General features: G+C 39.7%; 1 protein-coding gene across 3 annotated transcripts in view; it reads left to right on the top strand.

Moving 5' to 3' along the window:
* The first annotated feature begins 3,305 nt into the window (after window positions 1–3,305).
* Window positions 3,306–27,757, top strand: part of RNF19A (ring finger protein 19A, RBR E3 ubiquitin protein ligase) — a 57,650-nt gene continuing 33,198 nt past the window's right edge. The window contains exons 1-3 of one of the 3 annotated variants that reach the window (XM_039549254.1): window positions 3,306–3,456; window positions 6,375–6,529; window positions 7,322–7,498. The gene's annotated coding sequence lies outside the window, so the exon portion shown is untranslated. Of the gene's footprint in view, window positions 3,457–3,972; window positions 4,347–6,374; window positions 6,530–7,321; window positions 7,499–27,757 lie in introns of those variants that run through there. The other 2 variants (XM_039549253.1, XM_010404925.4) reach the window with 2 other exon arrangements.

Genomic DNA, 27,757 nt, shown 5'->3' with positions numbered 1-27,757 from the left:
ATTTTGATTTATCAAAGGCGTTTATCTTTTCTTCTTTATTTGCAAGTCAGAATGCATTTCCATACTACTTTTTTTCCGGCGGCAAAATTGATCCAGACAGTTCTCTTCCTTCCCTATGCCACTTGTTCCTGCTGCCACATCAATCTTCTGCAATGCTTTTTGTGCAAATGCAGCCATCTGTGGGGCAACACTGTAAGACAGATGAGTAAAATCAGGGGTGCTAAAAATAAAGTCTCCAGGAAAAAAAATTAATTGACGAGACAGTTGAGCTGGAAAATGTAGGAGAGTGGTGGATCTTCCAACAAAGGGTGTTCTTCAGAACAAGATGAAAGAAAGATCAAGGACATAAATGTGTGCGTCAAAAGGGGAAGTTTGAGGACAGGTTTTTCCCTAAAAATGATGGACTGGAGACCAGATGATGACGGAGCCTGCAGGAAACATGCAATTACCTATACAAAAATAGAGTTTGGCTTTGCCAATTTTATGTTGAAGATGATGGTTGAATATTCAGATAAAAGATTTCAAAGGGAGACTCAGATGTGGGATCAGAGACATGGAAACATTTACCCATCATATTTGATACTCTTCAAACATAAGTTTAAAGAAAAGACTACCAACACATCCAAGTCTGGCCCAAGGTGCTGATTTCACACTACCATATGAGATAGCAGTGTTTCATATGTAAATATCGAAATTACACTGAGGCCAGAAGTCCAGATAAGCAGAGATTATGAGAAGGATATACAAAATTGAGATGAGGTTGTCCATCTCATACCCTTTTCTCCATTCCTTACCATGGAGAGAAAAAGCCCTTCCTCAGCCCTCTGTGCTCCCCTCTCTTCATGCTGACATGATTTTTATCCTTCCACGTTTGACAGCATGTTGTGTGTGCTTATGCCTCCTTAGAACATACCAGATGCTTTGCTTGGAGGGCAGTATTTTTGTATTGTGATATAATACTTTGTACTTTTCTGCCAGCAACTGAATTAAATACCCACAAAGGTTAAATCCTAGATGTTCTTCAGAAAGTGTTTTGGAAAGACAGGCTAGTTTGCATTCTTAAATCCTGTATGCCTCACCAAACGCAGTGTGCATAAGGTATTTCCTCTCAGCTAAAGAGTTTGAGTAGACCCTAGTTTTCCTTAATACCTTTTTGTCATCCTGTTTTACAATAATAAGCTAGCAAGCAAGCAAGCAAGCAGCCAGTTTTGCTCTACAGCTTGTCTAGAAAAGGTTTTCTTTCTTCCCTATGATTTGTGTATTTGGTTAATTGACTCTTTTGAATACTTCTGATGAAAAGCACCTGTTTGGCTGCAGGCTCTCTACTGCCAAGCTCTCAGGAGGGTGGCTGGCTGGAGATTTGCTTTGTCCCTCATCAGCTTCAAGGAGAAACCATCTGACCACCACAGTGACTGCTCAATGTCTCACTGCAGAATTTTAAAACACCTGGGGTCTGTTCCCCTCCTATTCTCCATCTTTAGCCAAGAGATTTCAGAACATTTGTACTGATGTGCTGAATCCCTCTGGACATTTAAAAACTAATACATTACTGCATTGCTTTGCTGGCTGGTTTTTGTGTTATTTGTAGCTGCACATTTGAGCTGGTAGAATGCTTTGCTGTTGCTATTCCAAAATTTGTTCACTATCCTATCTTGCTATTCTATATGCTAACCTTTTTGTTTCTCTCTTCATTGTCTTTCCATCACACACCTCCATTCTTGTCTTTTTCTCCTTCCCTTTCTCTAATTCCCTTTTTCTGTATCAAATCCCATACATAACAAAATGTCCAAGACTTTACTCCACAAGTTATTGTATGCAATAAACTTCTGTATATCTTATCCAGCTGAACACAATGGCACCATTTACACGCCCTAAGCGACAGGTATGTGTTTGCAGTACTGGAGCCTGAACAACTCACCTAGCCACTGGCTTTTACAAGCAAAGAGGGAACTGCTGTGGTTTGTATACAACATGCCAAAATTCCAGTATAATCTCATTGCCTTTACCCTTACTTTCCACTTCCCCTCCCTGTTTGTTGTAATTGTCTATTCTGTCATTTCAGATTAAGTATCTCACCATGGAATGACTTGTATTTACTTTTAATTTGATGTACTGGAAGTAGTCCTATTGACTTAAATGGAATGATGCACATAAATAAAGGTAAGTATACGTGCAAGCTTTTAACTGATGGAACACTGCAAATCCCACAGGAAAAGCATGGTACATTTTATTCATTTTACTGTCTTCGCACACGTTAAATGCAGGCTGGGTGATTAATAAGTTTTCCCAGAGTAAGTTTTCAGGTTTCATACCAGCTTAACGGAAGAACCACTAGCCATAAGCACAGGATCAGCTCCAGTTCCACAGAATTCTGAGATGACATGAGACAGTATGAATGATTAACTAGGAAAAAAAAGACCAATGTAATAAGAATGTATGTATGCAGAGAATTCTGCAACATGCTAGAGGAGATTCGGAATTGGGCCAGAAGTGGAGGTCAGGAGCAGCGAGCAGGCTGTGGAAAGAGGGCGGCAGCTACGATAGGGTTGCAGAAGGAGGGAATCCCGTGGAAGACGGCATGAAGGTCGGTAGCAAAATGAGACGGAGAACCCGAACTCAGGGACGGGTGAGCGATACAGGTCGGCCGGAGGCAGCCCAGGGCTGCGGCTGCTGGACGCGGGAGACCAAGAAGCCCGAGGCTGACCGCAGCTAAATGCAGAACAGGCCATGCCACGAAGGAAAAGCTGGGGGCTTCTGGGCAAATTCTGAGGCAGCTTCTGTTTCAAATGGCAAGGGGAGTGAGAAGAAGGTAAATCTGTATCTTACAGCACGGAAACAGGGTTTTGTCATTTTGGCAAATGAATCAGCGTTCAGCAGCACGACCCTATTGAAACGCCCCGATAATTCATTCTTCGCCTCGCACTTTTCCATTTCCATGGGTGTGAAGCCCACGGAATTGTACATACATCTAACGTTGTACCTTGTGCTGCTGCTGCAGCTGACAGCGCTGCGGCGTCCCCCACCACGGAGGCAGAGACACCGCACCCACCCCGCCGGCTCGAGCATCCCCCGCACCGCGCCGGGAGCGACAGCGAGTGGGGATACAGGGAGGCACCCCCGGCCCCACCGCGGGGTCCGCAGCGCTCCCGCCCGCCGGGGCCGCCCTGCCGGGGGCGGGCGAGGGGCGGCACCGCCGTGCGCGTTGAGCTCAGCGCGTCGCGGAAACAGACGGCCGGGCGCCGCCTCCCTCCCCGGGCAACCCCGGCCCCGGCCCCGGCCCCGGCCCCGCGTCGCCCCGCCCCGCCCCGGCCGGGCGGTGCCGCCCCCTCCGTTCCTCACTCACACACACGCACACACACACACAGACACACACACACACGCACGCACGGAGCGCTTCCTGCGCGGCGCCGGGCTCGGGCGGGCGGAGCGGCGCCGCTTCCTCTCGCCGACTCGCAGGTACCGGGGGTGGGTCCGCGGCGGGGCGGGGGGCGCCGAGGGGCCCGGCGGTGGCGGCGTCCCCCGGCTCGGGCCTCCGCCGGCGGCCGCCGCCCTGAGCGTGGCGGCGAGTGAGGGGTGGAGCGGAACGTCCGAGCCGGAGCCGCCTCTGGGCGGGAGCCCGAGCCCGCGGGGGGAGAGGGCCCGGGAGGCGTCCTGGGGGCTGGGGGGAAGTCGGCGGCGTCCCCCGCTGCTCCTCACATTGCTGGAGGGTGAAGTCATCGTGCCCATTGTCTCCCCCCGGGCGGAGCGAGCGGCCCGTGGTGGAGGAGGGGGGCACGGCCGGCCCCAGGGCTCGGGGAGCCCCGGGTGGGTCCCGCTCGCCCCGGCGCGGCGGACGCGGTGTGTGGGGAGGAGCTGCCGCCCTCTGCCAGCCCGGGTGGGCCGCGGGGCCCCTCGGCCGGCGCCGCGCTCCCGCCGCCCGGCAGCGGCATCGGGCCGGGGGCCTGGGAACTCCGGCACTCGAACTTGCGGGGCACCGGGAGACCTGGCACAGGGAGAGGAGCGCGAGCAGCTCCCGGGGCTCCAGCGCACTCTGGGGGCACCGTTCGCACCCTCCCCCCTGAGAGTTTCTAGCTGATCTCTCTGTGGTCGGTTGCCCGCCCCAGATCCGGTGGGTCGGAGGAGTGGAGGGGTTGGCAGGGATACTGGCATCTCGGCTGTGAAGGTGGTGGGGGACAAGCAGTGGGAATAGCCCGCGTCCTGCCGAGTGTTTTCCATGCACAGGTCCTTCTGCAAAGCTGGGAGTTTTCCACCTGGCAGTTTGCTATACACACACAGCAGCTACTGCAGGACCACGTTCGAAAGATAGGGAAGAATTGGTAACATACTGTGTGAAAGCCAGTGTGCATGTAAGTGAGCTGAAGAGGTGATGGCTGGCAAAGGGAAGGCGTCCTTCTGCCTTTCTTCTTCTGCTCCAGTACTGCCTCTTGACAGAAGGAAATGGGGCTTTGCCAGAGGGGGTAGTATGGAATGGAATTATGGGGATATGCCAAAGGGACAGTACTAGAATGCTGTTACTGCTGAGCAGAGAAAACAAAATTTGAAGCCTTCATGCCCTTATGGTTGCTTATTGGATATGTGCCTGTGTTTCTCCATGAGCACAACAAATCTTGTTTCTGTTAAAATAGTGTAGTTGGCATTGGTACTGATAAGTGCTTTAGCTCAACTATTATCAAGGATAGCATTATTTTATTAAGGGCAGTTTGGGGGGGAAATGTGTCTTGCAGGGTTTAATTCTGGAGACAAAACTACACATAAATTCATTTCTTAAAATTAATTTCCCCCCCTTGGTGTTTTTTTTTAAATAATTAAACTTTTTGTCAGTCAAAGAACCATATTTCAGTATCCAATTAAGTGTTTCTTACTAAATTCATTGGAAAAGAAAGTTTTTAGTTTAATATCCAGGTCAAACTGAAGTAAAATTCTGAATTGCCCAGCTAACAGAATTCACCTGAATGCTTAGAAATGATGGCTGTGTAACATTACTTAACAGTTTACAAAATCTGGTACTTACTTAACTGTAAACATTTAAATGCTTGTACTTCAAGCTTTCAAAAAGCTGAGAAAGCACTTTTTTATTTTTAATTGCATGTGAACTTGGCCTATTTGTCCAGAAAATGAAAGTTTCACCTTTGCATAATGAAAATAATGCTAATCATAAAAACAAGTTCAGTAAAAGTCATACATGTGTGTAACTCTTCTGTGTGCATATTTCTTGAAGTATGCCGGTTTCAACTGCATTTTATACAATTCAGCATTTATAAAATGCTGAATTCTAGCTGTTATGTTTATGTTGTCAGCTATTTTTGAGTTTTGGACATGAGAGCACCATTTCTAAAAGGAGTTGAAATGCTTAAGTGTGGTTTTCTTCTCTCCCCTTCAACTTAAATCTGTCAGACAGATGACACATTCCTTATGCCAAACAATCATCAGATTTTGATTAATCATGCTAGCTGAGGCTCAGGAGGAAAGAAGATACTTGACAGATGTATTTGTTTACCTTTATAGTGAGTACAAATTCTGGTCTCTCCATTAGTAAATGAATCATTAAAACTCCCTTAGCTATGGGATTCCCAGTTAGCATTAATACATGCATTAGGAAAACTTGTTTTATGTGAATATTTTCAACCTGTGAAAGAACACAAGCCTTTGAATTCGTTTGGCAGTTGGGTAGAGCCTTCCGTGGTGGAAAAGATACGGTTTATGCGTTTTTTCCCATATTCCTAATTAACAGCATTTAGCTACTATTCCCCACTAGAAAAACTTCAGACTGAATTTGTTCAGTGGTTAGGTGATTCTTCCTAACTAGTCCAGTATGTAGGGTTTTCTCCCATTTACTGGGTCTCTTAGATCCATGCTTAGTCTTACTAAAGTATTCCTTACAAAGATCCAGCCCACACACCACCCTCCTTCCTTCCAGGATGACAATGTAGGATGCCTCAATCTTTTCATAGGACTTCTGAATCCTGGTTTGGAAGCACTAAGAAAGATCTTTGAGCTCTGAAGTACAACTACAGTACTCTGGACCACAGTCCTCTGATGGCCTTTAGCCAAGCTTGTGGTCTCCATTATGGGGTCAGTTCACTCTGGCCCATGGTCAGACATCCATATTAGCTTTGTGATTTGTTTTCTGAATTGTATGTAAACATAATGTACCAGCAGAATAAGTTTTAATACCTGAATTAAATGAGTTGATGGATACATGTTTTGGTTTCTATTCTTAGTGTGATTTCTGGTTTGTAGCTGAGATGTGAGTCAATCCGATTCTTTCTGAGGGTCAGCGAAAGCTCTTTGAATGATTAATAAAAGTATTAATTCTAACACTGGCTTATCCGTAAAGAAGTTGATTTCAGATTTTTGTCTTGTGTTTATCTTAGCTCTGTTTCCATTGTGCCTTCTGTGTTAACTGATGGAAGATGCGTAGCTGAATAAATCGGTGTGCCTAATACAGCTTCTAGACACTGGGAATGGTGTTGGATCTTACTCCTAAGAACATGTGAATTGCACCTGGAGGTAGACTTCTACCAAGAAGGTAAAAAGTTACATTGAGACTCAGAGAACCGATTGTTTTTATTAGTGTTGCAATGTACCATTTTTTTCCCTAGTAGGAAGAATATGGAAGAGGCTGTATCAGTACCTCTTAAACAGTTGTTAGGGGGTTTTTTTTTTAATGTTCCTATTTTTCACAAGAGGAGGCTTCCTTGTATTTCTGAGTCTCTGAAGTGGAAGTTTTGTTCTTGTTTTATTCTAATTTTAGTTAATTTCAAGTAGTTTGTATTTTAAATCATCAATGAAATAATCTTTAAAGAAAAGCATATACCTTTGTATGTTATATATAGATTACACTTCAGATACTTTTGTGCTGTAGTTTAACTCAGAAAGAAACTTACAAATAGAATTCAAAGTAGAATTACGCTCTTCCCTCTTAAATATTCACTTGAAGGATTACTTCAACAGATTTCTTCAGGCACTTTTTATGATTTATTTTATTTCTTGGTGCATTGTGATAATAAATAGGTATTTAGTCTATTGCTGATATTCATGGATTGACAGATTTCTTCCAAACTTCTGTAAACTAATGTTCACCTCATTATTGCAGATTTTCTTGTAAGTTTATTTTTAGTTGATGAAAAGAGACTTTGTGGAAGAGACTTCACTCATCTGAGTCATAAGGTGGCTTAGTCTTTTCTTCAGTGATCTTGATTGTTTCATGTACATTTCTGGCAGTTCTCAAGCACTTCATAAATGTGTTTTACAACTTGGTTTTGGTGGCTGGTCTTTCTCTGGCATGGGTTGCTTGTTTTTTCTGGTTTTTTTCTCTTAGTGCAAGTACTGACTCGAGGATCCAAACCAAAGCAATGGGTATCTATAAAGAGCTGTAAATGTTGTGTGGGACTCTACAAGAAGTTTTCTTACTGTTGTGAGCATGTCTTATGCCAGCTTTAGAATGGTCTTTGAGTTCTTCAAAGTAGAATTTGGACAAGGAAGAAAAGCCCCATAGGTGAGCTATTGAGATGTCATTTGTGATACCACCCTTACATCTTTCATCATTAAGGCAAGGGAAAAGGGCTTTCAGTGTCTGTTTTGCTTTAACTTCATTGATGTTGTAGCATATTTCTTAAAAGAATTAACTATACCTTGGGGCTTATCCGTTGAACAAGAAAAAGTAGGAGTACTTTCATTTTAGGTTACTTTTTTGTGATGGAAAGATTACTGTAGGCTTTTCCACCCTTAAAATGTGGACTGAAGTCAGTCACCTACTGGGCAACTGGTAGCCTCCTGTTGGACAGGTAGCCAAACACTGTAATTACCTTTTACAAAATGAAAATAGTTGTTGTCCTTTTTTTTTTTTTTTTTAAGGGCAAGTTTCCAAAGATTCGCTTTGCATCTAGACATACTGCACCAGTCTGGAAAGGTGATATAAGAGTTATTTTAACCTAAAGCAACTTAGCAAAATGACCTAATGAAATGAGCTTAAAGTTTCATATATACAGGTGTTTCCTCAGGCATTAAAACTTCCTCTCTTTAGAGGCCAGCATATCCCCTAATGATGTCTTCAGCAAGACATTTGAAGGGCATCTTGCAGAAATAAATGTTTGTACCAATTGAGTTTGGTATAGTCACTTGTTTTTGCTTCCTAAATAGAGCACAACTCTGTTAATGCAAGTATCCTGTTATTGTTCAGCACAAACCATCATTGCAGGACTATGTCAGATCTGTTCTGCTTCCATTTATAGTTGAGACAAATTACTGTTAAACAAACATTTTTCCATAGGTCCTTTAGCTGCTCCCATAAGGCAGATTAGAGCTTACTCTAAATTGGAGCCCCTGGCTGTCCCCTTCTGTTGTTCCATTTAGTGGATGAAGAACTGCTTCAGCAAAAGGACTAACTCTGGGGAAATTATGTGCAGTAAGAATCATGTTGCTTTGTTCTCATTGTGTTTCACTGATGCTGCATATCCTGAATAAATAAAATTATCGCTTTTAAGTTTCTTGGTTAATGATCAGATTTTTCACATAAAACCAAACTCTGTGAGCCACATCAAGTAATCAAGTTCTATTTTTATCCTAAAATGCTTAATCTGTCAGACCATTCCAGATGTAGTGTTCTGTGCATTGTGTACGACTTCTGGTGAGACAAATTTACCTTGCATGTGTTTGCAAGAAATGTTTTTTAGGGAGTGCAAAGTAGTCTTGAACCTCGGGGGATCTTCTGAATAGTGCAGGTTCTGGTGGGACTGAAGGTTTTAGTTGAGGCATGGGGCTTTCACAGTGCTGCCTGGCTTGGATATGATGGCACCACAGCACTAGTGCGAACTCAACCCAACTTGTTTTTATTTTTAAATATTTATATGAAATAACCTTGTTAACTGCTCTTAGACAAATAAGAGTCTTTCTTAGCACCATAACAGTTGCATTCCAGAGGAAAAGACTACTGGTGTTGCTGTGCCTAAATGTATCATTCATCTGTTTGCTTCGCTAAAAGTACATGGTGCTCAGAACTTACTGTATATTTCTGTGAAACTGGACAAGGGGAGGGGATGTTTTGGCAGATCTTTTGCAGTATTGTCATTCAGAGCTCTATTTCAGGAGGAAATTTTTATATGTTTTTTTGGGAAATAGAAGGCTTTTATTTTGTGTAAATTAGATAGTTGAGGAGTGCTTTAGGCTTTTTATGACCTGAAAATTGGGGCCATATGCCAAGCCCATATTCATTGTTGCAGCCCTTCCTTGTATCAAGATCTAACAGGACTTTCACAGTAAATGTTTTAGTGAGTATTAATTAACATTTGTACAGGAACTGTATGTAAGTGAAGGTGCTGACAGAGAGTGGTTGTTGCAACATAGTGTTTGGCTTTTCTCCTTCATATCAAAATGTATTATGTAGGGAACTTCCAGGTGTCCCTCAGACTTCTGATAGTGAAAGAACATTTGGATGGGATTAAATAATGACTGCAGTGACATGATCTTGCTGGCAAAGATGAAGCCTGATAAGAAACATTTTCTTCTGGTCAGCCATTGGGAATATCTTACTCTGGGTCTGCCTTTCATGTTTCTGTAATAAGCAATCTAATATGTTGATCAATGCAAAGAAATGTGTCTGGAAGGTGGTGTGTGTTCAAGGTTACTTTATTTTTAGATTGTGTACTGGAAAAGTAACTTTAATCAGCATGTTCTCCACTGTGTGTCCTGATGGAGGTGCTCTGATTTTGTGCTCTACTATACTGTTAAGTCCAATATAAACAGAATAAAGCCTTTTAAAATACTTTTTTTTTCCTGAGTTGAAGACCTTGCTTCAGTTTACTGAGAAGAGCAGCTACCTTTTCACTTTCATTTTACCTGTGAAGCTGTATCCGATACTTACTTTTTGGTTGAGTTCGCTTTTTTCAAAAGAAGAAGTTAAGCTTTCCTTTATATGATACTGCTAAAAATACATCTTGGGAAACCAGGAGCCCTTTTACTCAGGGTCAGAGATGGAGGTATCAAACTTCTAGCTCCTTTTTAAGCAAAGGAGACCTTAGTGCTTATAGTCTGTGAAGCCAGGCTGTTGCTTTACTAAAGTGTAAGATTTTACAGTCAGTGTAAGTTTTATCTGTGGGACAACATAGGGGAGAAACCTGCAAAGCTGTTGTGCACGCTACTCTTCATTTCACACCAGCGTGGTTTTAAGCCATCTGCATTTTGATTGAGTTAAAGTTCCTATGTGACTAGTTTTTTTTGTTTGTTTTATCTCCGGTCTTTCTTCACCTTCCTGTTCCTATTTGCTACTGCATTTTTTTCTCCTTATGTGCCAGTATGCTTTGTTTGGGCTTTGTCTGTGATGGTTGTGCATAGCTACAGAAAAGCAGACTTCGCCTTCTGTGACCTGACACCAGGCAGAAATTCAGCCAGGGCAAGAATAGAAGAGAGCCTGTAAACTCAGCACAGGAGTCCTGAGTCTTTCCATTATTAACAATTAAAGATGATTCCAAGATGAATTAGGTAATGGATTAACTAACTCATGCAAAGAGATCAAGGATAAACAAAGAGATATATCCTGCTTTGCAAGAATTTGGATTATTAGGATTACATGCTGCCTGCATGTCTGGGAAAGGAAGAACAAAATTCCCTGTTTTCAGTGTTTAACTTTGTTAGTAGATAAGGTGTATGATGTGCCAGATTAATTCAACAGCAAAAGATAAGTTTAAGCTTTGCAGGAGGTGTTTTTACTGGGGAATGGGTTAAGAAATAGAAGCATCCTGTTTAGTCCTGCCCAGCAATGCTACAGCTTTTTCTTTAAAACAGTTAAGCAGTGAAAATGATTTCTTCCTACTTCCTACACCCTGTCCTAATCAGCATAATATCATGGCTGGATCTAGACCAAGAACTGTTGATTGAGTAAAATATGAAGACGGTGACATGGTTTTGTTTTCATTGTTCCTTTTTTCTGTTTTGTTTCTGAGGTGTGAGATATTGCTGGCTTTTTATTAGGGCTATACAGTCATATCCTTTTTCTTATCTCAAAGGTGATACAATATTATCTTTCTGTTTTAAGGGTAAGAAATAATTTGTAAGTCACAGTTGCAACTTAAATTACCTTTCACAAGCTGTAGGGATCTTTGCACTGTATGCTTTTTAAAGCCACTTTATGGAAAACTGCATATGCACAATTAATGTAAAGCCACAGTATGCTGCATTTGTGGGATGGAGTCTCTTAAACTATCTGTAAGTTTGCTTTTGTTTCTTTCTGGTGGATAAAAATAATAAAAAATACTGGTAATAAAGAATATTTGTTATGGTTAGTATTCCTCATGAAATGATGAAAATGCACCTCTAAGTATGTAGATGAATAGTTTTATTGTGCTAAAAGTCATTCAGTGAGAGAATAAATTAGAATCCTGAAAGGAAGGAGCTTCCAGTTGGCAGTACAGTGAACAGAAATGCAACACTTTATGGGTAGCCTTGGGTAGATTGATACTTTTATCTGCAAAAACACAGTGTGGGTAGTGAAGCTCTCTGTAAAATGCAGTCCTTCTGCAGTTAGATCTATTCGCCTTTAAAGTTCATCCCTGAAATAGATGCTTTGTACAGCGTTACTATAGATTAATACCTGCATATGGGTGGTTTTTGGAGTATTAGGTGATGAAGTCTTGTTTTGGTGATCTGATTTCCTTCAAAAACAGGGGGTTTATTAGATTTAGCTTCATTATCACGAGTGTCAGGTCATAAAAATAGTTGACTGGAGTATGACTTTGAGTATGTATTATCGAAGTTAGTACCTACTTGCAGTGACTTTAACTTACCTAGTGTGCATTCTGCAAAACTGTGCAATTTGTAAGTGAAGAATGGCTCAGGTTTTCATAGTGTATAGAATGCAGGAACTCTGTCTGTTGTGAAGACAGGGAAGGTAGCTTTAGGATCCTGGTAGTTTTAACTGTATTTCACAGGAACCAGTTAAACATGATCATGAGTGCGCTAGAAATACCAGAAATGATAAGGTATGACTTCTGCAGCAATTACATGACTTGTTTGCCCAGGCTTTGTAATGTGAAGGATTGCACATGTAAATGAAAAGTGAAACTGATTCTGCCACTGCATGCAATTACTTGTAATTTTAAGGTTTCAGGTAAAATCTTCAAATGTTAAGAAAGGCCAGAATTAAAGTTGAAGAAGCAACCATAGTTGGATTATCTTTTCTGCCTACCTTTATTAAGTTACTGTTCTTAATTATACAGCTGTGGTTTTTTGGTTTTTTCTTCCCCTGCAGAAGCATTCCTCAGAATACAGGTGCCCTGTCTACTGGGGCATCCATCTACTTTGGGCAGAAATAAACCTAGTCTCTAGGGCAGTTATTTCCATTGAATAAGAGGTATAATGCAAATAGAGCAAAAAAAGATTTTTATCTTGTCTGACATAGGCATCTGAATCTTGGCTGTATTTGGTAGGAGCGGGGGTGTGTGTACACAATTGATACTGCAGGTATCTTTGGACATATTTGCTGTGTAACATGCTCAAGAACTTAGTTTCATTTAGGCTTTCTCAGGTCAGGCACCTGAGATGGTAAATAAATTAATCCTTAATCACGTTCTAATACTGTATCTGTTAACAGGGATAATAACCATGCTACTTAAGTGGAATGAGTATGTTTTTTGACTATTTCAGCAATATTTATCTAATATATTGGTGCTCTGCAATGACTTACGAGGAAATCAATTTTTGCTTTCAAGGTAGTATTATGCAGCAGTTATTTGTTTGTTTATTTATTTTTATACGGGACACAGTGAGTAAGAACAAACAAAATCCTGACCAGTGACCTAATAAGTGTATGCCAGGCAAAAATACTGGGGGGGTGGGGAAGGGATGAAAGCCATGCAGTTAAACTGTCATAACATACTTCAGCAATCATTTCCAAATGCAACTTCATCAAGTAAAGAGAATTATTTCTAGTGTACTTTGTGTGTGGTTTCCTAGCCATTACAAATAATAATTGCAGTCATATCAGGAGGTTTGGAAGCTGCTCACTAGGCAGAGTGCTGTTTGAGCTAGTAGTATCTAATAATACTCTGTCATGCTTTATAGGGATTGACCCGAGACAGTATGATCCATGTGCTTGTGTAGAGTGTTTTGTGGATGTCTTTGGACTGTAGAGGATGGGCAGTAGCAGAAGACTTGCTTTGACAGTACGAGCTGCTTTTGCTGCTTTTTCTTTGTCACCGGCAATGTAACTTTTACTTTCCTCATCATTAACAGTGTTTTATGCAAATCCCATTCATATTTAGCCAGTTAAGTTTTTTGTTAGGATGATACCCTAGCTGATCTAAAATCATATCCTTTTCAATACCTAATCTGATGTCTTTGCTTTTTCTCTTGTGACATGGAGATACTTTTCCTCTCTGTTCCCTGTTCAACTACTCTGTAGAATCTCTTTCTTGCCTTTGTTAACTTGTTTTCCTCTAGTGTTTGGGATCAGCCAGTCCATTCTGTCTCTCGTATATAATCTCTTATTATTTGGGCTGAAGTTCACAGATTACTTCCCCGAACAACAACTGTTGGTTTCCTCACTCTGCAATCCCCATTTTTTTCTTACATTTTTCTCTTTATCATGCTTTGAGGGAGTTGCTGTTCAGCTATCCAATTTTGGTGCAGATTTCAGTCACCTTTCTGGCAGCCACCACTTTGACTATTGTTAGAATTGCAACACGGTTTAGGTTGAAATCCAACCCCCCCTCCACGCTTGGTTGAAGTTTCTTCTGCATTGCTGCCACCTAATAGTTGGATGTTGTAAAGGATAAGTCAGCTTCCTACCTTTATTTTCTGGTACTTTGATCCAGTATATTGTTTACCTGGAAGTGAAAGGAAGATTGTATTCAGTTCCAGGCTGGATCAAGTTTAGTAGAGATATTAGCAGATAAAATATATGCTCTTTGCTGAAGACTGGGTATCTTTTTCTCACATTCCCAAAAACTTGCAAGCATGGATATATTCACATTGCTGGAAGGGTGATAAAATATATATCCAAGTAACACAGGCCAGAATGCAAGTTCCGGCTTCAAAGTGTGCTAGGGCTGAACATTTCCAGAGAAAATATTGCCAAGTTTTTGATTTATTTTCTCTTCCAGGATAATCTTCTTCATTAGATTGTTGTGGTTTTTTGAGCCGTGGTGGTTTTTTTTTTTATTGTCTTAAGTATATTGGTTGAAATAAGAGTTCTGAAGAAGATCTTAGTATATAACTTTCAGCCCAGTTTGCTTGAGAAGGTTCTAAACTGGTTGGAAAATAGGATGTTAGAGTGGGAAGTGTCAGGCAGTCATAATTAATAACTAGCCTTTCTTTTAACAAGAAATTACTGTCTTGAAGTAAATTACTTGCTAAACTGTAAAAATGAGGTGAGTCACAGTGCATTTAACTTACTACTTTATTTTCTGTTTTCAATAGTATGGTTCTATTTTTCCAATATGACTTAATCTGACTGTGCGCTTACAATCTCCTCCCCCATAACATCTGCTGTTTAACCATGAGGTGCTATATCCATCCTTGCTTTAAAAGCCTGCTGCTGCCTTTTGTAGGACTGCTGTACTCTTTTGTGTGCTACTGGTATCTGGCATCTATAGAGTGAATTCTGGTAAATGATTGCCTTTGGGAGTTAGTCTCACAGAACAGTGTACAAACTAGTTTGGAAACTTGGCTGCTAGCAGAAGGACATTGTTAATTTAGCAAATAGCCACAGTAATTTAAAATGTTATACCTTCTGTTTATTACTGCCCTTCTCTTGGAATTTACTAACCCACAGCTATCAATATAATGCAGTGAGTGTCCTTGCTCCTATTCAGATCAAAAGATTTTGCTTAAACCTCTATTACCGGCAGTTTAAATAAAGTATGTGACCTCGGTCTAAAGAGTGAAAGGTGGTCTTGTTCTGAATTTCTGCTTTGGGGTGGGTTAACCTGCAACAGGAGACAGCATGGGCCACTGCTTGTACTAATTTAACCCTTTGAAGCTAAGTCAGTGTGGGCTGCTTCTGTAGGATTCTGAAAATATGTAGTGAAGCTTACTGAGCATAAAGTCTCTCTATACCAGAGCCTCTTGCTCTGTACATTGGAGAAGTTGTATTCTCTTTAGTATTTAAGTATTTTAATACATTCACATCTATCTGCCTACATTCATGTAGATCTGCCGTGTCTCTGTCCACACCAAGTTGCTTTGTACATCGTTGGAAGAAATTATATTAAAATACAAAAAACCTGCAAGCTGCCTAATTGCACATTAATATAATTTTGTAAATGTATTGTTTCCTGCTGAAATACATTTCTTAAAGCTATATTTAGCTTAATTAGTCTTGAACAAGTCCAGATGTTCCTGTAACTTCAGTGATAACTGATTTATAAAATAAGAAGTGTATTTGAACTAAAACTGAAGGCACATTGAAAACAAGCGATGTAGTATCTCATGGAATTGTGCAATCTAGCTTAGAGGGGGGTGTTGTGTTGTTTGTTTGTTTGTTTTAATGATCATGTCCCTAGGTATTCTATGGTATTATTTTGGTGATGCTGAGGATTTTCTTCATATATTTACAGCTTGAAGTGGCATTGGTCTTTTCTTGGCACTGTGATAATTTTATTTTGTGTTTAGGGCCATAGAGCATTGCTTGCTAGTACTGTGAAAGCAACCCTGTGGTTGCTTTCTTTTAATAAAGTAGCGAGATAAATATTAAATTATATGTTCTAGCAGGTAACATAAGGAAATGCTTGAAAGATCTGTGCTGTCATAAAGTTTGTTTTTTAGAAGTTTAAATAGTTTTTCAATGAAATTATACACCTGCTTCCTCTAATGTATTTGTGTAACTGTTTTCTTTGGAATTATAGGAGGAAGTAAATGGTTTCAAGTAAACAGTGAAGCTCCTGACTTCAAAGTACTTCCTTCAAAAGTGAAACAGCTTCACTTTCCTTTCTTAAATAAATAAAAACCAAACATACCTTCCTATCTTACATTTTTTATTCATGTGTATAAATCTGAAGGATTTTTTATCTTGAGTCTTTCATAGGAAAAGAACTATTGCTTTAGGACACCTCAAATTAGATTATATTAGGGAGATGGTTTAGTGGTGGTCTTAGTAGTGTTAGGTTAACACTTGGACTCAATTGTTTTGGTTTTCTTTTCTAATGTAACTGATTCTGTGAATTTGTGTTGGAAAAGGTTTCCTGGATTTATTCTAATTTTGCATATCTTTATTATAGTGGTGTACAAGGAAAAGTTTTCCATGGAAATGAGCTCCCTGGTTGAAAGAGGCAATACAGATAATTTTTTTTTGTAGTGATACTGCAGTCTTTTCTCTTTCAGTGACTCCTTACCTGGAGTATCCCAAAAACAGACCAGATAGCATCTCTCTCATGCTCTGCTTAACCAGGACATTACTTAAGGAATATAATTAAAATACAGTAGTTTTCACTGGCAAAGGTTGCTTAATTAGGATGTCTGCAGGTACTTCATTTTCAAATAAGCTGATATATGCACACAAATAGGCAAATGTGTTGGACACCCATTTGTTTTCATTTTTCTTACTACAGCTACAGTATTGAATGCTCCTGAAATTCTGTCATGTTTAGATTTCACTGCCAGTTCACTTCTTCTGCAGATCTCACCTGTGAGGACTGCTTCCCTGCATTCTCTTGCGATGCCATGTGTTTAATATTCTTGGTGTGTCTCTATAAATGTGTGGTTAGCATTTTAAAAACCATGATGCTTCTTGTTTGCTTTGGTCTGTTACCAAAACTGTTCATTAAAATGTGCTCCTTTGATATTATGCTCTGTAATAAAGTACTTTCAGCAATCTTCTGGAAATAATGTAATTTCCAAGATTTTTACCAGTTCAGCTCTATTTCACAGCCCCTTTTTGGTAGCTTTGGAGAAACATTTATCAAGTCCATGATCAGTGAAATATTTTATTCTTGTTGACAAGCCAGACCAGGTGTGAACTACAAAAAACCAAAGGACTATGTTTTTTAAACTTAATGTTTTCCCTGGCTTAGTAATTAGTCTGACTTCCTCTTGCCTTTACTCAGGGCCTAACATTAAATGTTTGCATCAAAACCATGAAATTATTTGGCATAAGAAATCTGTCACAGCTAGATGAGACTGTACTTTAATTCATTAGAATGAAGTTAATTCTTTTTTAAGGAGCTTTTCTTCACAGGTTTGTTTATTGGTTAGAATAAGTCAGTACCCTTACATCATAATATAGTATATTGCTTTCCATCATGTATTTGGTATTTTGGGAAGGATTTTAAAAAAACCCAACAAAACACATTTGTTGGAAAACTGAAATACTAATGCACATTTATATGGCCATAAAATTTTAACTTCAGGGTTATATGTGTAGTTTAACACTTGACTAGCTTGTTCTTCAGCAAAATTTGTATACTAGTACTCTTTAAAAGTCAGACTTTGAGTTACTAGAACATCTGAGATCCAAGGCATCAGTTTAAAAATTCTCCTTCTTGCCAGTTGTGATTACTGACTATTCTATAGCTAATTAATAATTTCTGAGGCATTTAAAATAAAGAGGAAAAAATAAGATTTGGAATAAAAATAATTCTTTTTAATAACTGGATTGGTATTACAATATTGGATTTTTAAAAAATTCAATTAATTTGATAAAATGTGTGGACTACTGTAGATGTTATATGTAATGAGAAGGGAATATGGAAATAGGAGGGAGTTACTTCACCCTTTGCTGTAAAGGAAAAAAAAGACAGTTTAGTGATGTGCAGGGGATCAGAATGTTCCTGCTGTATTCCTTTTTTCCTCGGTATCTGATACAGTGATTGACAGGAGTTCAAATTTCCCCTCCACTTTTAAAATGAAACCAGTCTGAATCCAGGTTCCTTCCTCAGCCCAGACTGGGAAAGTATGTTGTTGAAATTATATGTTGGTTTGGGGAGACAAGTTTGTTTCTGACCCCTCTGGGTGACTGGTGAAAACTTTGCAGCCTGGGATTAAATCACTAAAACCGATACTAGTGTTAGCTGAAAGACATCCAGCATGCTCCAGGGTGGTTCTATCACACCTTTAATAATACTTCACAAATGAGAAAAAAATATGCTTTCAGTTTGCCATAAAATTTATTATTAAGACAAAAACTGTACCTGCTCAGAATGCAGTTTTGTTCATTCGTTCATTTTCTTCCCCATAGATTAGTTTTGATTGGGGGAGGCTAGGGGATGGGGAGAATATTTGGTGCAAAGTTGAAATTCAAGAGATTAGTGTGGTCTCTGGTTGGAGTTACAGCCTGGTTCTGTTCTTCTGTATATGCAATTAGAAAGCAGTCTTAAAATGTCATGTGACATCACGAGTCAAAATAATCTGGCTGTTGACTGCCATTTTAAATTTTTGTGGAAAAGCATTCTCTTGAATAGCTAGCTTCTCTATTTTTTTTTTTAACATGGTTATTTTTCACTCCTTTTAAATAACAGATGGGACAGACTAGAAGAAATGATGCTCAAAGATGACAGGATTTTGCACTTGCATGGGAAAGTGATTTCAGAACTTGTCATTGCATGTTACTTACCACAGTTCATTGAAGGAAGTCCTAGTGAAATGTAAATGTATTATCAACAACGTATCTGTAAAATGGAGGCCCAGAGATGTTGGAAATAAAGCTTGTTTTATGGCAAAGCTGGAAAGAAAATGAAGGGATCACTGTAATTTGGCACTGATTTTTGTTTGGCATCCCTCCCGTCTTTCTTATCTTGGCTGGTGTTCCATCAGTCAGTGAACTTGTATATGGATCATGATGCGTCAGAAAGACTGTGGAAGACACCTGTGATATGACATAATAAAAGAAAAAGAAGACCCAAATCTGTTTTCCTTTTTTGAACAGTCCATAGTTGCTCTACTGTCTGTTAAAACTATGATTTTTAGATCAATTTGTCTATTGAAGTTCCTGTCACTTTAAAAAATAATGAATCTTATGTAAGACGAAGAAATTTCATGGTGTTTCTTCTCAAGATTTATATTTCAGCCTGATTCATTTCCTGGTTTTGTGCTAATCACTGACAAAAGGAGAAACAAGTGTTCTCCAACTGTTTGTTTGTAAATCTAGAAAGTATGTAATTTACTCTATTACAGGTGGCTGTGTGTGGCTGTAAGTGATGCAGAGATTTATACAGTACTTCCCTCTGTCAGTCTCTGGTCATGCACTTGCCTTCCTGGCTAACACTGCTGTTCCAAGGCTTTACATCTTTCTAGGTGGAAATTCAGTTCTCATATGAGAAAGATGAGGATAAGCTAGAACTTCTGTCCTCATACTATACTGTGAGAACAAGAATATATTCAGTCGGATTAGTAGTAAATTAAGTACTGATTTTTGGAGGAGCTGTTTTTTGAGCTGTTTCATTAGGCTGTTGAGCTCATTGCCATAGATCTTCTTGGGGTATTCACAGCGCTGAGAGAGAGATTTGGTATTTACATGTATGGCAGTATAGAAGGTACTAGAACGTACTGGCTGGGAGATGAATGTACTTTTTGGATCTGAAACCATTCTGACAAGTTAAAAGTTCGTGTTTAGGTCCTGGGACCAATGGAAGATTTGTTTCACCTGTCATTTGCACCGTGGAGTCTTACATACGCTGGAGACAGGATCCTGAACTCAGGAAACCAGGAGTGACTTGTTACATTCTGGTGAACTTGGAGGGTAGTCAGGAATGTTGATTTATTTAAATAAGAGCATGTGTTTTCTCATGGTTAGTGATATCTAGAAATGTATTAAAATTGTAACATTTTAATGCCTTTTTGTATTATTTACATTTTAGTAGATTGGCCTTTAAGGATGTATTGAAAGAATGTCTTACACAAAAGCTACATCCCCTCCCTTTCAATCAAGTACCTGACCACTTCCAACAGGGTTTTTTTCATGTAGTTCATGCTGTAATTTGCAAATTTATGAATTAGTAGAGAGTTGGAAGTTTGCAATTTCTTTTACAAAACATAATCAAATTAAGTGATTGCTTAAATAGCTTTTTTAAAATTAAACTTGGGGTTACAGTAGTATATTATTGAAATCCTTTTAGAACTTATACTTCTGAATTAATTTGAGTGATAATATAGCTGGTTTGGCCTTTTACATATTTATTTCTTGGTTAGGGAAGAATGCTTCAATTTGAAGAAATGGATCAAGACCTTCAAGCTTTTAAAACCATTTCATCATGACCTTTCCTTCTAAAGTTACCAACACTTTTCTGTTATAATTTAAGAAGTCAGTACATTAAGTTCTTTGAAATTGTTTTTCTGTTTTTTATCAAGTGTTTGTCTTTCCTTCTAGATATGTATGTCTTTCCTTCAAGGATGAGAAAGATGTACTGTAGAATGGCATTAAATGCCCCCAGGCTACCATTACAGGCCATATATTTTGCCGAACAAAGGAAAATGTAAGGGGATTTTCTCCAGTGATGTCAGTCTTGTGGAGGATATTGTACTGTAAAATGAGCAGGAGATAAAAGGGAGAAACAGTTGTTTGTACTGACACAGTCTGTGGCTATTTGGGACAGATCATGGAGTTACATATGAAGGAGGAAAAGGCATGCTTTATTTCTGTTCCAAATGGTGGTGGGATTTATAAATGTTATTAAGGACAGCCCGTTATGGTGAGTGGACCGGTGTGCTACATATATTAGAATACAAGCAGATGAGTACAAGTTGTGGAGTTACTGTGGCTTAGTGCTTAGCAGCTCAGACAGAGGAGGCTGATCATTGCTGCCATCCCATTCTGGTTGTGAGGTAAGACACGTTCTCCTCTGTCCATCATCAGCTGTTCTGTGCATTGTCTCTGAGAGTTTGGCAAGTCACATTATCTGTGTGCTTCAAACATCTATCTGTAAAATGAGTGATGCATCCTTTCTCTTTATGCTTTGTTTTTAGAATTTATACTGGATATGAGAAAATGCACTTGCACATATATGCTATAAGTATATGGTACAATGGAAATGGTCTTGATAGGTATTAATTTGGACTGGGGCTACTACATCAAGTAAACATCAAAGAATTCCTCTGTTTAGGAGTTTTTTAGGAGCTCCAAGTATTGTGTATACAACTGTGTATACAATACTTAGAACTGTCAGTATCTTATTTATATAAGGTTAATACTTCACATTATGAAACCAGGCATTCAGGTTTTTGGTTATATTTAAGTCAAAATGTATTTGGTCTGAAGCATTTATATTTTGCAGCTCAACCTGGATATTAAACAAAAAAAAAAAAAAACCCACCAAATATTGTTTCTGAGAATGCAGAGGAAATATTTCTTAATGTTTAAAAATACAGTGCGGTGCAACTGCTCTGAGAATGTTATAATGTCTGTGTTTTGGATCAGAGGTCGGGGGTTTTTTTCATTTTCTTTTGCTTTTATTTTCTTAGAGAAACCTTGCTCCATTTTTGTTCTATCTCTGTGAAAACTGGCTAGGAATGGCAAATTTTTAGAAAGTGGTTTTGAGCATTTTCTTTAAAGACTGATTGATTGCTGTGGCACCAAAATTCTAAACATTTCACATACGGCCACACTTTTTCAGCCATTGTAGCAAGTGGTGAGATACTTAAATTTTGAATCACAGCTGCCAGGTATCAATAATAATGAGAGACCCAAGTGAGAAGTGGGATTGCTTCCTTCTGCTCTTGATTCTCTGTCAGGATGAGAGGCTTCAGACAAAGTGGGAGCTGTCTACCTTCAGTTCAAAGGAGGTATAGGAAAACGTGATGGGTAGAGGCAACAGAAGAGGTAGAAGGAAAAGGGATAAGTGAGGAAGAGCAGGAAGAAAAGGTTGCATGAAGGAACTAAGGGTGAGGTAGACTGAAACAGCTATTTTTTAACCAGATCTCTCTTTTTATGATAGCTTTCTCTGTTTCACATTTTTGCTCTCAAACTTGAGCACCTGCAAAAGAAAATGATAAAAGAAAAATAGGGACTGTTCACAGGTCCTTAACCCCTGCTAATATTGACCAACATCTGGGGAGGAGGGATGGAAAGGTTTATATGAAGCTTTGCATGCACAGCCCTCTGAGCTACCACCTGTGTCTGCTGTTGCAGGAGCGGGCATTTATTTTACAGGGTTCCTCCTTTGAGATATAGTCCACAACCCCTAGTTCAAAACATGCTGTAGCAGACTGTAGTGTCCTTGACAGAAGACATTCTTCTAGGTTTGTCGTCATCTTTAGAAACCCATTGGCCAGTGTTAATCAAATCTGTCACGGGGATAGAAGTTTCAAAGAGAAACTAATTCTAGTTAATGCTAGCTGAATCTTGTCAGTTGGTGTCTGCAACTGTTAAATTGCAGAAAATTTGTGTAAGAGAACATTCTCATGCCCTGACGACAGAAAAAATACTATTGGCGTTTAAATCATTAGACAACAGCCACATTATTTGATGTGTGCTGGGGTATAAGCTTAAGATAGGGAATGCTAGAACAAGGAGTCTGTGGCACCTCATTTGTAGAGTGTGGTGTTGGGCAAGGCCCTTATAGAGTAGTTAGGTGTTTTCCTCTGTGCCCATCTTTAGCCATTCAGGTGTTGATCAGCAGGTCAGTGCTGTCAGTGCTCAACCTAAGTTTTGAACCTATACAGTCCTATGTTGATGCAAAACAGCCTTACAGCTTTGGCACCCCACAATATCTTAATCTCATTTCAAGTGACACCATTAGCCTTGGTGTCTGTTTCCCATTTTGCAAATTTGGAAAAATAATCTTCCATTGCAGAATTTCTATGATGATTTTGCAGGACTGCTTTGAAGATCGATTTGTTAATGGTTTTGAAGCCTTTAGTCTAGTAAAAATGTCTTAAGGATTTGTGTGGTATTTGTGAATTCAGTGTTGTATAATGTTGTTATAAAGCAAAAAATATACAACATGTAGATATGGAGCCTCATTTAGCATGGAAATGAGAAAAAGCCATTGCTGGAATGAGGCCAGCTCCAGAAAAATCAGTATGTCTGTGTGATTCTACCGGAAGTTGAGAAGCTGGACACAGCCTTTAGGGTCTCCCAAAGGCCTGGAAATGACTGCTAGAGCACTAAGTGGCACCCAGCAGTAGTCTTCCAGCTTCTCTTAGTGGAGCTCACCTACCTGGTGCTGTACTCAGCACTGCTTGGGTGGGAAGCAACTGGCCCCACTTAATCTATATCTGCCTCTCCTGGTAGTTGGATATTTGTTGTGGACAGGGGAAGAGATGTCCTGATGTCCCTGGAAATGGTGACAAGGATCAGATATCACAGCCAGACGTCATACGTGCTGAAACTGGACCAACATTTGCATTGCCTTCCAGTGCATCAGCTATGCTGTCAAATGACTGGATATGGGGGATACTGTATTTAGTTTTTATGGACAGCTTGCTTTCTGGAATCCTTAATTTTTGAGTGCTCAAGTGTGCAATATTAAATGTCCTCATATTTCTTAGTGTAGGTTTGTGTGCCTCTGTTACCCGAAGAGTGTTTGATAATATTGTAGGTCACAAGATGATTTACTGGGAAAAGGACGTTTTAGGGGGCAGAAGGAGGGTAAGAATTTTGTTGTCTATAATCACATTAGCAGCGGTGTGATTACAATAGCGTTCACTTGTTTTTGCCAGGTATGGCATGGCAGTGTAGAACTTCTAGGTACTGTAAGTACACTCTAGGAAACGGTTCTACATGAAAAAGTCATTTAACACAACAGTTTTATTGTCATCATGGCTAGAAAAAGACTTGGTAGCTCAGTTTTCTTGGTGGATCGTGATACTGCAGACAAATGTAAAAGGATTAGAAAAAGTGTTTTTACTAAGGTAGAAAGTCAAAGTAGAAACCAGAGTAGTCAGGAATGCTGAAACATAGACGTGATCCAAACCTTTATATTAATTTCCTTCTTTGTTATCTAGCCAAACTTAAGAAAGGAATAGATATCACTTACACAATTACTCTACACCAGTGAGTACCTAATAAGGAGGAGGAAACTTCTAGATATTTGTGGGTTTTTTTCTTACTGTCCTGAGAACAATGTGTCACATCCTCCCCCTCTTTCCCTTCTCTCAGTAATTTGTATGCCATATTGGTGAGGTCAAATCAGTGAACAAACAATACTGCATCTATGTGTCAGTTGTATATCCTTGTGCCTTTTATCACAGGTTGACTTTCTCTCCACCCATTTCAGATTTCTTTTCTCTTTCTCATTTTTCTTCTCCCCCCTTCTGTCTCAGAGAACAGTCTTCTAGGATTGTGGCTTCTGAGGTTACTATGTGACTGGACATTTGGAGAGAAAGGAGAGGGATTGTACCAAGACAGGGAAACCTGTTAAGTTTTAGTAATGGTTTGTTCTTCCATTGCTGCAATGCAGCTGAAGGTGCTGTAACTTCTCTAATGGGGAAGTGTGGGCAGATACAAACTATTTCAGTTATATCAAAATTGAAATTTAAACAAAATGGTATGTTTTTTAGTGTAGCTGTTACCTTCCCAGTATGGAACAGTCAGCCTGACCAGCAGGTATTTAAAAAGGCTGCACTCAGCATACATTTAATTTTAAATTAAGGCTTGCTAGTATAAGTAAATAATATAAGTCTTGTGAGCTGTAGCAAACCCTTTTCAGACATAGTGTTGGGACATGTGAGTTGACCTGGCATATTGTTCTTGTAGTTTATTTGCATTTATCATTCATAATCCCTACCTGTTGTGATGTTTGAATCTTTTTAAATGTGCCTTGACCTTTCAGCTTTCTTAAGTTCTATCACACAACTCTCACAGTTGAACTGCTGTGATAGTTGTGATAGCTGCAAGGTGACAACAGATTTGCTCTTCAGAGGAGGGCTCTTTAATAATACTGGCTAAAACTACAGCAGAGTACTTCTGTAGTTGCACACAACTTTAAAAGAGTGAAGAATCATTTATGTTCTTTCATACAGTATTTGATAATTTTCTGTCACTGGAATTATTTGAGGATGAGTGGTGAAGAGTGGGATTGCAAATCAGAAAGGTCAGAAATAAGGACAGAAAGTGAATTGTTAAAGATACCTTTTTTCATAATGGTGATCCTGAAAGATGTGAGAATGAAAGAAGTGAGTGAAAGAACAGTAAAAGAAGTAAAAGAACTTCAGAATTAATTTCTGAATAACTTTTCAGTTACAGCCTTTTTGTTTTCCAGTGCAGTGTTGAGTAGTTGTTCAGAAAACAGAGTAAGTTCCCCTTACTGAAAAGAGCCAATATATCAGAAATGTTAAAGAAACAGCATTTTTTTGCAGAATAGGATTTATTATCTACTGTTTTCAATCATAAAGTTGAAGCTTCTAAATAATTATTAAATCATAAAAGCTCCTGTTTTATCAACTTACCTATGTTAAAATTATCTGATTAAAATGTCTCACTTCTACACTACTAGAACTTTTTTGACATTTTATATGCCTTATCTCTCAGGTAAAGTAACTGAAAAAGTTAATCCTACAATGGAAACAGATGTGCAACCGACATTTTTGTAGGGGACTTTTGTTCCTCAATAACAGTGATTGCATTTGTTTTATTCTCTGTGCTGGCACTGGTACAGTGTATGATTCATTTTTGTCTCATGCTAGCTGTAGCAAGGAAACCACACACATACTGCAGTGTAACAAGGCTAGAGAAGTACATTTCAGACTGAGTATGAAACAGTCATCAAGAATATTTATTCATTCTGTTGAGAGTTTCACCCTGCCTTATAAAGCAGACTTGCAGAAAAAAAATAACCTCTTGCACAGATGCGTTTCATGTTTTTTGTAGGTACTTCTGTGCTGCCTGAAGAATGGAGCTGGTGGTAATAATCCATTCTTGAAATCTTAAATACTTTCAGAGTTTGTTTATTCTGGCTGTTTCTTCCTCGAGGCCCAGCCACCCTGAGAAAACATACCACATTCTAAAAATTTGTTTAAAGAGCCAAAAGAAAGATTTGGGTTCAGACCAGAGCCTAGGAGTTATACCTGTGTAGTAATCCTTACAGTTGAGGGGAAGAAAGCTGTGATATCTGGACTTTCTAAAGAACAGCTGGTATCATGTCCAGGTATTTTGTACTGATCTGGTCTTGCTGTGAGATAGCAAATACAAATACAGGGGTTGTCCAGATCACAGTGCACTGAGTTAGAACAGGATAGTAAGCTACAGTTAACTCAGTCATGTTTGACAGTGTCACCAGGTTATCTAGAGACAGATGTGGCCCTTTGTAAACATGAAACTTGAAGCTCTTTGTGTTGGTTTTTGTTCAAATGTCGACATCATCTCTGGTGTGTCTGGTGTCTCTGTCACATGCTCAGTTTTCTCCCAAAGATGATTTTCATTAATGAACAGACTCATGTCAAGGGCTGTGGAAGCTAAATGTCATTATCTTTAAGTATTCAGTGCAGGTTTATAAAATCCATGTTATAAATCTGTTTCAGAATGCTGTCCTCAGTGAGGGTTCTTCTGTTTCATCTGGCACTTGCTGGATGTCAGGTAGAAGCTCTAACTGAAATGAGGAGCCTTTTACTGTAAGTGTATGGAGTGCTTAGAGTAAGGCATGAAGATGGTTGCAAGGTCCGATGGCTTACAGACTCGAGTGTGAGGATCTATGACATGAGCTGTTACAGTTATGAATGTGCCTTCATGTTTTTGTGTTGCTTGCTGAGAGTGAATGCTACATTTCTGAGTTAAAATTCAGAATGTTACTGGTGTTGGATTGGTGCAAAGGTGAGCCCTGGCCGCTGTTAAAAAAATTATTGTTCATTCCCCAGGCAGCCAGTGTGAGGTATTCTGCCACCACCACGGACCAGTGTCCGCAGGCAGTTTCAGCAATCCCGTAGTCTTCAGCAATCTGCAGTGTGTCCAAACTGTTAGCTTTGGCTCTGGTTTCTGCTTTTAGAATAACTCAAATGTTTCTTACTTGAGGCATCTGGTTTGTTTTTGGAAGGTGGAAAAGGCGGCAGATGCACTGCCGTCTGCCCTCGTTCTGTCTGGGTCAGGCGGTGTGGCCCGAAGGGACAAGGTGTACCAGGTGGGGGCTGGTGCTGCCAGCCCGGCCGGGAGGACGCGCACGGGGCAGGGCTGTGCCTCTGCCTTGCCAGCTCTCCGGCCGCCGCTGACCTCTTCGGCTCTCCTGCCACTGCTTTGTTCCCTTCCTGGCTCTGCTTGACAGAGAGAATTTACCTGAAGCCTGCAAAGCGAGCCAGTCACATGGTCAGACTGTGCCAGATACAGCTGTAATCTCGGGTTGAAAAATTGAATTTGTCCTCCTCCTCTTCCTGCTCTTTTGCATTCGTTTTCCGATTCAGGAATGCAAGCTCTGAGTTACACAGCACAATGGAGACTTAATGTAACTATTTCTAAAGCGTCTGCTGGCAAGAAAATTCTGACGTCAGCAAAGTTAGGGTGAGGTTTTGCTTTGCGCACATTCAGTCGCTCCGGTCTGGAATAATGGCATGCTGGAATGGAAACAGTGTTTGTGGGGATGTCACTGGGAGTCGTCCTTGGAGCCTGCTACTCGCTGTGTATCTTTCGTGGGTAGAAAATGTACTTGATAAACTATGTTTTGTCCCATTTATTTATTACAGGCATTTCAGAATATTCTGTAAATACTTGTGCCTGACACTACTGGCTGGCAGGATATTGCTTTTAGCTCTCTAAAGTGTGATTACTGTAACAGTTATTTGCTGGTGTTGCAAGTGAAGGTATTTTTTAGAGGCAGACTAAATCTATTACTCAAGGACTTTTTTTTTCCGCCCCACTGTTAACACTAGGTTTAGATAAGCAAAAAGAAAATAAATCAGTAATCATCTA

This window comes from Corvus cornix, chromosome 2 (genome assembly GCF_000738735.6).
Source record: "Corvus cornix cornix isolate S_Up_H32 chromosome 2, ASM73873v5, whole genome shotgun sequence".
NCBI classification, from domain to species: domain Eukaryota; kingdom Metazoa; phylum Chordata; class Aves; order Passeriformes; family Corvidae; genus Corvus; species Corvus cornix.
Note: the sequence above shows the minus strand (reverse complement) of the source record. Positions and strands in the feature narration are given on the sequence as shown.